Below are 12,951 nucleotides of genomic sequence, written 5' to 3' on the forward strand. Positions count from 1 at the left end.
GGATTCCGGGCTGAATAGATCTGTGATTCCTGCCGAGGTGTGCTCCTGGAGTTATTGTGGATATAATCTGGACGCTCTGCCGCGCAGTGCTCTATCCTGTAACATTGTCTGGTGTTTGGGCGCTCATGTGCGCTCTGAAGCGTGGTGCTTTGAGCTGTGACTGCGCTGGCTGACGACGAAGGTACCTGGAGGGGCACGCAGCGCTGTTGTGGTATGATAGTGGCTGGGCGGGGACTGGGCCCACACGCTTGCCATTTTTGTTTTAAGGGACGGGGGTACCAAGCGGCAGCATGTTATTTCTTGAAGAGTTGTTGATATTTTCTGCTTTGCTGGCTACCTGCGCCCCTGCGTGAATCACACTCCCCTAAGAATAGTTTTGTTTTGTTTTTCAGTCCTTTTTGAATTTTGAGGTATGGGGTTGAACGTAAAGCGAGGATTGGTGGGCTGGGGGGACGACCGCGGCCTAGTTGGGGGTGGGCAGGCATGTGTGGGTAGCAGGAGGGGGGAGGGACGGCACATCCTGAAGTTGTTGGGGATGGGAGGGGACAGTTCACAGACTTTAAGCGAGTTTAGTTGTCTGTTTTGCACGGACATTGTACAGCATCCACTGATGACAATTGCGCGGACTCCACTGTATAGACTCATTTCCCGACGGATACACCCGGGATGACATCACTTAGTGACACTTTATTTATTTATTTTATTTATTTATTTAGGTACTATTACCCTGCTGACCTGGAATATCAGAGGTCGTAATGACCACCGTAAAGTTAGAAAAGTCCTACACTACCTTCTGAGGCACGGAGTTTATGTTGCGATTCTACAAGAGACCCACCTACGCCCTGACAGTCCCACACTGCACTATAGAGGTTTCTTGAATAATGTCCATGCGGCGGGGTTCACCTCACACGCTAGGGGGGTCCTCACGTGGGTTAATCCAAAGTCATCACTGAAGTTTACCCCAATAGCTACGGATAGGGATGGACGATACACAATCACAAAATGCACTGGGAAGAACATTGAGTTCTGTATAGTTAACACTTATGGACCTAACTACGACCACCCTGCTTTTTACACTGACCTGGCGGCATAGGTTCGGGAATGCTGTGACGGACAGGTCCTCTGGGGGGGGGGATTTTAATATGACAAGACAGCCTCTCCGGGACAGATCGGGCGGTCCTGAACGTCGCCCCTCAGCCTCTGCCAAAGCGCTGGAGGTGGAGATGACACATCTGGGTTTACATGATGTATGGAGAGTCCGTCATCCGACCAGGGGGGGATACACGCACTACTCTGCCCCACACAACATACACACTCGGATTGACTATTGGTTGGCCACCCCGTCTCCTTTCTCTGGTGCAGGCTTGCACAATACTTCCGCGCACTTTCTCGGACCATTCTCCTGTTCTAATTACACTCTCTGTGCCGGCGAAACGTATTCCACCATTTGCCTGGGGCTTTCCTCCTTATTCCTTGCTGGACGACTCCTTCAAGGAGGAACTGGCCACAGCTATTGAGGAGTTTTTGATGCCAATGTGGGCTCTGTCGACTCATTTCTGACGGTATGGAGACCTTTAAGGCGTATATTCAGGGAGTCATCATTTCTAAGCATGCGGGGGTGCTTAAATCTATCTGGGGATGGCTAGCGCTTCTGGAGAACAGGCTCAAGGACCTCGAGGCGCAACGCCTACGGGGCGATATCGAAGATCTAAATCAGGACCTCGCTCAAACATTGCACGAGTATCATGAGGAGGCGGACTCCGAAATTAAGCATTTAGGAAAGTACGCCACTGTGCGATCCTACGGAGAGGGAGAGCACCCCGGTTCGGTACTGGCACAGCTGGCTAAACAGCGTAGGTGTAAGACGACGATTCCCGACATGAGATCTCCACAGACAGACAAGCCGTTATCCGAAGAGCAGGTAGCGGACCGCTTCTGTTAATATTATACAACACTCTACGCCTCCCGAGGCCCTGTCCCAGAGGAACGTATTCTAGACTACCTGACTCATATTGAGTTGCCCTGGTTATCTAATTTGCATCGTGAATTCCTGGTGCGGCCGTTTGAACGCGAGTAAATTGTCTGGGCTCTATCGGCCATGAGAGCTGGGAGCGTGCCTGGTTGCGATGGTCTAACTGTGCAATTTTATAAAACATACTCTGATCTCCTTATTCCTCGACTACTGACACTCTTTGAGGACATGGCAGAGTCAGGCGAGATGCCCCCCACGATGCGAGAAGCGATACTCATTGCGATTCTCAAACCAGGGAAGCCTCCGGGGGATTGTTCATCGTATCGTCCATTGTCGTTATTAAATGTAGATGCGAAGATTTTCGCTAAAATTATCGCTAACCGCCTCAGCCCTATGGTCACTACGCTGGTTGCCCCAGAGCAAGCAGGCTTTGTGCCCAGTCGCAACCTTACTTACAATTTGCAGACAGTGTTTGCTGCGTTCCAGCATACCCGCCCAGAGGTTTTTGCTGTTGCGGTCTTTTTAGACATGGAAAAGGCCTTTGACTCTGTCGAGTGGCCTTTCCTGAGGCAAGTTCTGAGACGCATGGGGTGGGGGAACTATTTCTCCAACTTCTGAACACATTATATGCATCTCCTACGGCACATGTCCGTATCGGGTCGCTGACTAAGGACCCGATTTGTATTGGCCATGGCTGGGATGCCCCTTCTCCCCTATACTTTATGCGCTAGTGGCTGAGCCCCTGGCGTGCGCCTTACGCAAATATCATGGGCACCGAGGTATACGTTTCCCCACATACAAACTAATTGTATCCACATACGCGGACGACACACTACTATACGTTCGTGACCCGGAGGAAAATCTACCAGCTGTGTTACGTGAGGTGGTCTTGTTTAGCTTCCTCTTGGGTGTACACGTAAAGTGGGGAAAATCACTCATGTTCCCACTCACACCTGCCACGCAGAGATTCGACCTGGAATATCTGTTACAGTGGACCATAGACACGGTGCGATATTTAGGGATTCAGCTGCACGCAGACTCGGAAGTAGTTCTCAGAGAGAACTACGGGGTTGCCGTTTCCAAACTGGAGGATGATATTTCCAGATGGATAGGCCTGCCTCTGTTACTGCTGGGCCGAATTTCCCTCATGAAAATGATAGTGTTGCCCCGTTTTCTGTTCTTGTTCAGCAATATACCCATGGTCCTATCAAGCCTGTTTTTTCAGCAACTACACTCACTTATGTTCCGGCTGGCGTGGGCCGGCAAGCAACCTAGCGTTGCCTGGAAAATCCTCACCCGTTTGTATGCGGAGGGTGGTCTGAATGCTCCGGATCTGGAACTCTATTATAGAGCCACGCAAAGCGCGCACGCATATCACTGGATACACGGTCCAGCGGATATTCCGCACATACGTATTGAGTCGATTGTTGCTGACCCAGTCCCTCTGCCAGCTCTGATGTCTAACCCTCGAGATCTCCGGACGGGTCTTCTCGACTCATTGAACGCAGTCACCCACGCCTGGCATCACATGATGGGTGTGCAGGCCTGCTCACTCCTGTATACCCGAAGGCATCCCTGGTGCTATTGGCTTGCCCCATGTAAGGACAAGGGGGTGTTTGGCGGCGCTCTCCGCACTGGCTATAAATCATATGGGAGACTTATTTTCAGGCGGTACTGCCCGCACCTGGGATGAGATGGAGACAGACGGCGCCTCTCACTTTCCTCTCTCCCCCTTTCAGTTTCACAGGGTACGACACGCTCTTAAAGACCTACTGGGGGAGGACATGGTGGAACCCCCCACGATCACGACATACGATTACGTAATCAATGCTAAGACCTCGGCCAAGTTAATAACGAACTTGTATCGTATTGCCCTCTCTGAGAAAACGACGGAATACACTAAACCCCGCCTTGCATGGCAGAACGATCTGGCTGTGGAGCTACCGGTCGAAATGTGGCAATATTGCTGTGAAAATACTAAAAGAATATCCCTCAACGGCCGCCACCGGTTGTTACACTTTAAGTTTTTAAATTGGGTTTACTACACCCCTGAACGGCTCTACCGATATGGGCTCCGAGAGAGCCCGCGCTGTGAGATGTGGGGAGCAATTGGGGGATTTTTTACATGAGGCCTGGTCCTGCCCGGGCATCTCAGCCTTTTGGAGCGCAGTGTATGGGGAAGTGAATAGAGTTACGGAACTTACACTACTTCCAACGCCCTTGCTGGCCATTCTGGGTTACTCCAAGACCATAAAGACTGAACACAGACGACTGGTGGACATGGCCTTTCTGGTGGCCAGGAGATGCGTGGCGCTCTCTTGGAGGCGTGGCCCAGTACCGACACTCTCCCAATGGTCTAAATAAATGCTATACTGCTGCACACAAACTGAATTATATAATGACTTACTCCCCCTCCCCCCCCCCACCCCCTCCCCGCAATAGGCCCAAGAACTTCTGGGCCAAGTTCCTAGAGAAGGGGGGAGACAAATAGGGATTCATCGCCTCACGATAGAGAGTAGTTGGGCCACTGTGTGAGACTAGTCACAGGGACCCTGGGCTGGGATACGTACCTGGAAAGAGCTATGCACATGGTGGTCTATAACCGGGTACACAAAGGGAGCCTGTGCTTTTATTATGTGAATGTATAGATTATTGTTGTAGAGCTGCGGTTGCTCTTCCTGACTGGTGATTATACACTGCATTGTCGCTAATTAATGCTTATGATGTCTGTGCATGTCCTTTGTTGTTTTTCCTTTTTTTTTAAATGCCAATAAACATATTAATAATTTTTTTTTAAAAGGATACCCAAGTGCTGGGGAACAAATATCTTTATGAAAAATAACGATCTCAAAATAAATTCATACTTTCGGCTCCTTATCACCAATGACCTACAGGGAACTCTGATAAACCCAGTGTATGGTTGATTGTATTGAAGTTGATCTAAAAGCCACAGACTTGGGTAGTACTGGGATGTGGCAAGCAATGTCTCTCTCTGCATCAAAAATCGAAACAGTCATTATATCACTCAATGTGTATATATAGTACCTCTATCCTGTTAAAGAGGAGGATAATTACTGCTGTGCCTGCTTGCTGGAGTGGATACTAACACTGTTCACTTTGGCTGAGATTCTACTGTCATGTTCAGTGCTCCAGAAGTTCTTAAAAGTTATGTTAACCAGACCGACCCAAGATGTAAAACATAAGATAGCTCTCAAAGGCTTCTATCACATTCATGCATAGTGACACACAGATATTTGCAAACAAGATGCCACTTAAGTAATGCTGGCAAACGCTCAGAGATGTATTAGCTATTCTCTTAAATTACCTTTTTACTTTGTCTCCTATTAAATTAAGAGAGGAAAACGGTTAGATTGGCATCAACACTTTTGAAAAATGTCAGAGACTTTAAGAGAATACTCGAGGATATATTTGACTGGTAATTGAGTTCAGCTATGGACAGGTGTGCACATCTGATCAGTTTCTTTTCTGTGTCTCTGATATTGTGTCTTGATTTGTTTTGCTGTCTGATAAAGTGGCAACTTGGCAGCCTCACACAACACAGTGTACCAGTCTCCACCAAGGAGTAGAAAAAAGTGTTCTATCACATCCTTGCTCTTTGCAATTTATAACAGATGTTATGGAGGTACATGGTGTTGCGCTGTGTCCAATCCATGTTGGAAAGAATATATATATTTTTTTCTTCTAAGAGGCCGCATTTAATTGTCCCTCAAATAAATTCACTTGTTTTTAGAATTTGTTACAAGTAAAATATAACCAAAAAAAAGCCAGACGAATATGCAAGTATATTAAAAATTCTCTGGGAAAACAAAAGGAAGCTCTAGCACTGCGTTTCTGCACTGGCCCAATCCTGGGATCTATTTTTCCATTTCCTCTGCAGGAAGATTACAACATTCAACCGTTCAATTAATCTGTTAATGGAAATATAGTAGAAAGCTGAAAAATTGTTGGCTCAGTGACAGTGAGAAAGTGTGGTTGCCTGAGCACAATGTACCTGTGGGAGTACAGTGGGTGAGATTTTGGAAGTGCAAAGCAACTGATTGGTGACCCATTAACCTTCGAAGCTGTTCTGTAACTGGACGGAACAATGTGTAATGTTTTTGTTTAATAACTTTGATCCATTTGAGCTAGAAACAATAGGTATTTTTGGTGAAATCTGCAGATTACGCATGAATTATGAGGCAAATTCATTATTATGTGGCAGAATTACAAAATGTGATCGACTCTGTGTATATTGTCTTTCAATGGCTAATTGTTGAATAGTGTAAGTAATACGTATATCATGATTTCAGGGAGGTGGGGAGAGTAGGGGTGGAAAGGCGGAGATTTATTTTTCTAGCATGAGGAGCAATGTTTATACTCTTCCCCCCCCAGACCCCTCTCCCCCCCCCACTCCATGGGAAAAAAATACAGGATGTGGCCTGGCTGATGCTGCAGCTAAAGAATAGCACCATTTTCTTCAGTCGAATTACCAGCTAGAAGAATTGTGTCAGGCTCTCCCACACCGCGCAAAACTGTGCGTGGAAAACCCTAACGACTGATAATCAAGTGGAGTGCAATTAGCACATAAGAACATATGTTAATTTTTTCTCCGCTTAGCTTGTAATCGGGGCTTGTGTGGCTTACTGTTGTAATTAGGGGATCAGCATAGTCTGCAGTTGGTGGTCCCTCCTCAGCCAGCAGACAACTGACACTAAGAGAAATCCTCCTCTGGCACAAAACAGCATGGGCAGAAGGGTACTTGAGGATCTATCTGTGGGGGTTTCCTATTGTGTTACACACAGACCATAAGCAATTGTTGAAGATACTTTCGCCAGGTGGAGCGGAAAAGGAATTTGCAAGGTTGGCGGCTCGTTTGCAAGAGTATCAATACAAAATGTATTACATTCCAGTTTGCAGAAATAGATAGGCTGATGGCTTGTCCGAATTGCCCACGCCTTGGCAAGAGGTAGACAAGTTGAAGGTGGAATCTTTTGATAAAGAGGGTGCATTTACAAGTGTGGATGATTTGGTGGAAGTGAGTGTGGGGCCATTGGGAAGGAACAGTGGTATGAATGTATGGGTGGTGATGGTGTTTTACAACAGGTAATGGATATGATGGTGAAGGCGGGCAGGTGGAAGAGTACGGTGTCAGTTGCGGTGAGGCCATTTGTGAAGGTTTTGGATGAGTTGTCTGCGTGAGGTGAAAAGTTAATAGTCAAAGGGGACAAGTTTGTGCCTCGGCAGAAGTTAACATTTGCACTATTCAAATTGACACTGGAGGGTCATTTGGGGCAGACAATAAAAAGAAGAGAATACATGAAAATTTGTGGAATGGGTTAGGAGGTGTGTAGACTGCAAATATGGTAAGAAAAGATTGAGCGTGGGAAATCAATCGGTCATGGGTGAGGTTGTGGATCCAGGTCTACCATGGCATACAGTCTGTATGGATTTTATAGGACCAATGGGGGGCGTGGCCACAGAATTGAGGTTTGGTCTGATGATGGTTGATGTTCACCCTATTCATCTTATTGTTAAGTTGGTGTGTGAAGTTACGACAAGGAACACCATCAGGGTGTTAGTGGAGATTTTCAGCCAAGAAGCGTATCCAGTGAAATTGATTACTAATAATCGTACACAGTTAACTTCAGTGGAAATGACAAGTTATTTGACTTTTTGTGGTAGTGTACACTCACGAACGTCCTTCTATAACCCTCAAGCGAATGGTATTGTTGAGAGGGACAAGCGTATGGTGAAAATGGTCAGTAGAGTAGGAAAAACATTCAGGATATGGTGAGTGATCTGGTTTGGGCATATCGTACCACAGAAAATGGAGTGATGAAGAAAATACCCTTTAGTGTGATGAGAGGGTGTGAAGCAAATACCAAAATCTTGCCTGCATGGATGAAGGTAATTTCTTGTCAGAAAAAGGATGAGGATGACAAAGTGAGTGAGTATGAGAGGAAGGGGAATAGGACAGTGGAAGGTGATTTGGTGCCTGACGCATTGGAGGTGGACTTATGAAGATGAAGTTTTGGGGTCCATTCAAGGTGAGTAGTGTGCATGGGTTGTTTGAGGTTTTGGAAAATGGAGAATGGTAGAATGTGATGAGGGCGGCCTTATATAAAAAAGAGTGAGGGCAGGTGTTGTGAGAAGGGAAAGTGGCTACAATGACAAAGGACTGGAGTGTAGTAGTTTCATGTTGATGGGTGATGAGGAGATGTTAGTTGAGAAGTCGTGGAGTGTGGCGTTGAGTGGAAATGTTTAAGAGACTATGTTGGATGAACAAGGTGGTAGGCTACTGAGACACAGAATCCCACCAAAGTATCTTGAGGACTGTTTGTGTTGCTTGAATTAAGGAGGGTGTGGTGTGGATCTTATGGCGTGTTTCCATATTGTATACAAGTTGGTATGCTCACACGTTGGGTGGGTATGGTATTTGTACATGAACGTTAGGTGAAATATGATGTTTGAGTAAAAGGGGGGAAGATGTGTTGTATTTAGGGGATCAGAATAGTTTGTAATTGTGCACCTTTAATATAGAATGTTACATCATTGGTGTCCTCGAATGATGTTCTTTTGTGACAGAGGTTGATTCCTCCTGGTGTCAGTTGTCTGCTGGCTGGAGAGGGACCACAAACTGAATTTTACTTTGTGTGCTTATTAAATACTTATGTTAAACCTACACCGTCTACCAAGCCTTCAATTAGAAGTCTTACCAGAGCTGAAGTGTAACATAGCATGAGTATCCATCAAAGAGAAGTGTTAAGATTGAGAGGCTGCGCTTATACTGCTTTAATACTAGTGGGCACCAATTCAGTAAAAGTGCAGCAATATCTGGTGCTTTACCGTTTCTACTGAAAAACCTATTCCCCTACCCGTTAGAAATGGTTTAAACTTAAAACCTGAACTCCTATATATGAATATTAACAGTTACAATACCCCAGGAACCTAGATAAGTTGCTATTCATTGATGGTTGTGAGTCTCTCAGATCGAAATTTTCTGGAGCATGTACTTTCTTTAAGTAGCGAAGAAAATCATACTTCCTAATTCACAAGCTACTGATCTAATAAATAGGTCCTGTGAAAAGTAATACAACATGATATCCATTTGGCTGATCTGAACAGAGGGCAAAAATTCATTTAGGATGTCAGAAAGAATCCTTAGTAATGTATTGATAGTTTAAAAGTAATCCCCATAACTTACATATTGCAGAATCTAATAAATAGAGCTAAGCGAAAAGTTTGCTTATTTTTTTTACACTTTGATCAATTCTGGATCCAATATATGTATATGCTCTTTAATATGGCCCCTTGAATACAACTCGCTAATCATATCTTCTACAGGGGTCATTTGGTCTCTTTGAAAGGTAGGTGGTGCAAATGACTATTTTCTGCCAAGCTGCTTGTGTCTTTGCATATGATCGGCATTGTTTTAGAGCCATTTCAAAAGCCTTTACCTGTACATAAACCTTGATAAGGTAGGTATCAGAAATATTGTCCATGTTATTCTCTTAGAAAAATATTCTTAGTGTCACCAGGACTATTTCATAGCATTTCATAGCACTTTGCACAAAGCAACTAAGGTGCCCAAGGGCCTCAATTCTTAACCGATCAAACTGAGTTTATTAAATCTTTTGACATTTTCCCTCAGGAAAGCCTGCTAACAGTCAGATAGAGGTCTGTATGTATCACTTATTATTTATTGAAGTAGATAATCCGGATTTCGACCAGAAATGCTGTACAAAGACATACAGAATATATATTGCAAGAGGACTACAGCAGCTTAAGGTGGGCACATTTAGAGGCAGTGTTAAAAAGCAGTTATCTACAAATATATTCATACTGGTGACTACTTTATTTAGGGATTCGAGTTACGTAAAACATGACATCTCTTGCAGCCAGTGCTGGTGCTTGTAATAGCTGACAAATCACTATTTTGTGGCCATGGAACACTAAAGAAATATCAATGGAATGGAATGACTGATGATGAACATCACAATAGGCATGGATACTACAAACAAGTATTGGACAATGTGTATGTTTACAGCTTAGTGTGGAGAGATCTTTGTCAGCCGTTTTGACTCTGAAGTTAGAGTAGTTATGTCTTGTGATTTTTAATGTGATAAAATGGGAAGTGTGCGTGCGCTCAAACAGAGGAAATGCGGTGGATGGCTCTGAAATAGCAAGTTGCATGGGGTGACTTGGTCACTGTGAGAAGGTGTGGTTGCCTGAGCATCATGTACTTGTGAAAGTATAGCTGGAGAGGTACTGGGAGCAGTACAAAGAAAGGCATCATGATCAACCTGACTAACCAAAGTCGGGATTTTGTGTAGGGCCCTGTTGTTGGCAGCCAGCAGGCAGCTTCAGGCAGTAAGGGTAGGTGGACAGGAACCTGGTGTGGTCTGAAATAATTTGACACTAAGTTGATCCCTCTGTCTAAGGGGGAGTAAAATACTGTATGTGGCTGATCAGGAAGCTGTTAAATTAGTAAAGTTTATTCAGAATCAGGCTGATAATGAGAGTGTTAATTAGAGATTTATTTTTCTGTCAGGCAGGGAGGATGAAGCTAACCTTTGTGAATTTTACTAGTTTGAGTTTAGTTAAAGGGCAGTGATTGGGTTGAAAGGTGCCAGCTTTATCATAGGTTTGAAGAGCACCCAACAAGATTCCTTGTGACAGTGGCAGGAATCTGAACGCGGGGGGTTGTGAGGTTATGGGTACAAGTTGCATACAAAACGGCAAAATGGATGTTTAGGAGAAGTTCAGCATTGTTGGTCACAGAGTGCCAACCTGTGATGAATTGATATGCTGTCTCAAAGGTGGAAGGATGAAGACATTTACATATTGTGATGTCTAACCCAAAGGGGGATAGAATTTTGTCAAGGAATGTGGTGTATAGAAAACCCACAAAGTGACCTAGGGCAGAGTCTTGAGGGAATACCATTGGTAGGGATGGAGAAGGGGCAAGTGGTGGATAATGAATTCTCGGAGAGGTACGTTGAAATGCTAGAGAAGGGGTGAATGTTACCAATGAATATTGTAAATAGAGAAAACAGAAAGTTAACAATGCCTGAACCTTGGGTGACAGGAGTTGGGATGTGTACACCACAGACAAAAAGGCAAACTATGCATGGTCCGAGAGATAAGAGTGGTGTAATGAAAATAGAAAGTGACGGTAAACAGAAAGTTGGGTGATGCCTACAGGTAGGGATTGAGGGGAGTGCATCAAGAGGCTGAATTTGAATATCCAGAAAAATGCAAACCCTTGTGGTACAATTCCAGCCATACTGAAAGCGACAAGGAGTGTTTGCATAACGTGATCAGTGGCCGGGTATAGTGTTTGAGGGTTTTTTAGACACAATATCAGACCAAAACTATTGTAGGACAAAGTATAGTATCCGGAAGATCAAGGACAACATTTTTGTAAAGGTATGTTCTATAGGTAAGTAAGGTTTCGCTGTATATAACTCCACATATGTGTACCTTGACAATACATATATCTTCAATGTATGTAGATGTGAAGTTAAGAATAATACATCTATACTTACCTATTTGCACTTACCTTCTCCATATTTTGACATGAGTTTATATCCACGCGATATTTCTGGTTCTGATATTCTGTCAGTGATCCTGCTTAAGGTTTGCCTTAGGAATGCACTTAATTTTCCTCTATGATAGGACTGCTGTTATAAATATTTTACTTGCTGAACTTTCTTTGCTTAAGTTGCTACCACACCCAGAACTTCTTGCAGTGCACATGTTCTAGTATTCCTGTGTGTTTTGTACCAAAGTACAAAAGTGCACTTGATATTTTCTTGTGTCTCTTATATTTCAGCAACATTGACCACAAAATATGACTGTGCTAGACTTCTTCCCGGCAGTATGTGGCAAGCAATAATAGCGCTTTCTGGAAAATTAGATGCACAGGGCATTCTTTAAAGCTTATGTTGTTGAGAATCCATAAGTAAAGGAGAGATTATGCCAGAGATTAAGTGAAGACATCTACTGGGGCGAGTAACTTGTTCTTTTTTTTTTAAATCAGCTTTTAGCTGACTCAGTATTTTGATTTCAGCATCTCAAACACTGTAATTATGGGTATCACTTTTTTCCAAGAAATTTAGGTCTTCTAGCTAATGACAGATGGATGATAAAAGACAATTATACTAACCTTTCAAAACTCCACTGACCGCTGTTTTCTTTCACTTTGCATAAATGTCTAAATGAGTAGTTAGCCATGCAAGCACAATTGTTCTCTCATTACTTTGCTGCTGCTCTGCTTTATTCTTTCCTGGCTGCTAATTGGATTACAGGCTGATTTACTTATTATGGCAGTCCGTGAGGAGATTACAATGTATGAAGAGGAACTAAGGTAAACAATATCCACGTAATCAAGAAACAGGTTGTTGAAACAAGGGGTGTTAAATAATTTATACAGATTCATGGACACAGTTTAAATCAACAATTTATATGCTTTTTGTTGGCATACCAACTACAGCTATGCAGATCATTTTCATTAAATTGCTGAACCTAACTTGCACATTTATTTCTATATATAATTGCAAGCTAGGTATTTTATCGGGAGAGATCACATCTTTACAAATGTTCACTGTGGTGCAAAATTGACCCGTATAAATTGTTTGTAGTGCTTCAAATTGGCTACTACAGATAAACTATTGTGATATATTCCCCATAAAGGAAATTGTCAATAGACTCAACCAATTATACATTTTATAGATCTCAAACCACACAACAATCAAGTATAATTTACAGTATGTTTTGATGGGTCTTATGTAATTTACAAATGTACTGTTCTCAAGTATGTAATAGAACTGTGTAAATTAACTGGCTTCTTTAGTTGCATATTAGAGGTTCCACTCTTCCTTTAGGTAGTGGCATTCTTGAGTAGGTTGTGATGAAACGGGGGATTGTGAATTTACCTCACAATGAATGTGGCTGTGACATAATTGAATGACATAAGC

At 43.6% G+C, this 12,951-nt stretch overlaps 1 protein-coding gene across 2 annotated transcripts in view; it reads left to right on the forward strand.

The window, feature by feature from the left end:
* Positions 1–12,951, forward strand: part of FAIM (Fas apoptotic inhibitory molecule) — a 109,601-nt gene that overhangs the window by 43,935 nt on the left and 52,715 nt on the right. The window lies entirely within an intron of this gene.

Source organism: Lissotriton helveticus, chromosome 3_1 (assembly GCF_964261635.1).
Source record: "Lissotriton helveticus chromosome 3_1, aLisHel1.1, whole genome shotgun sequence".
Taxonomy (NCBI): Eukaryota; Metazoa; Chordata; class Amphibia; order Caudata; family Salamandridae; genus Lissotriton; species Lissotriton helveticus.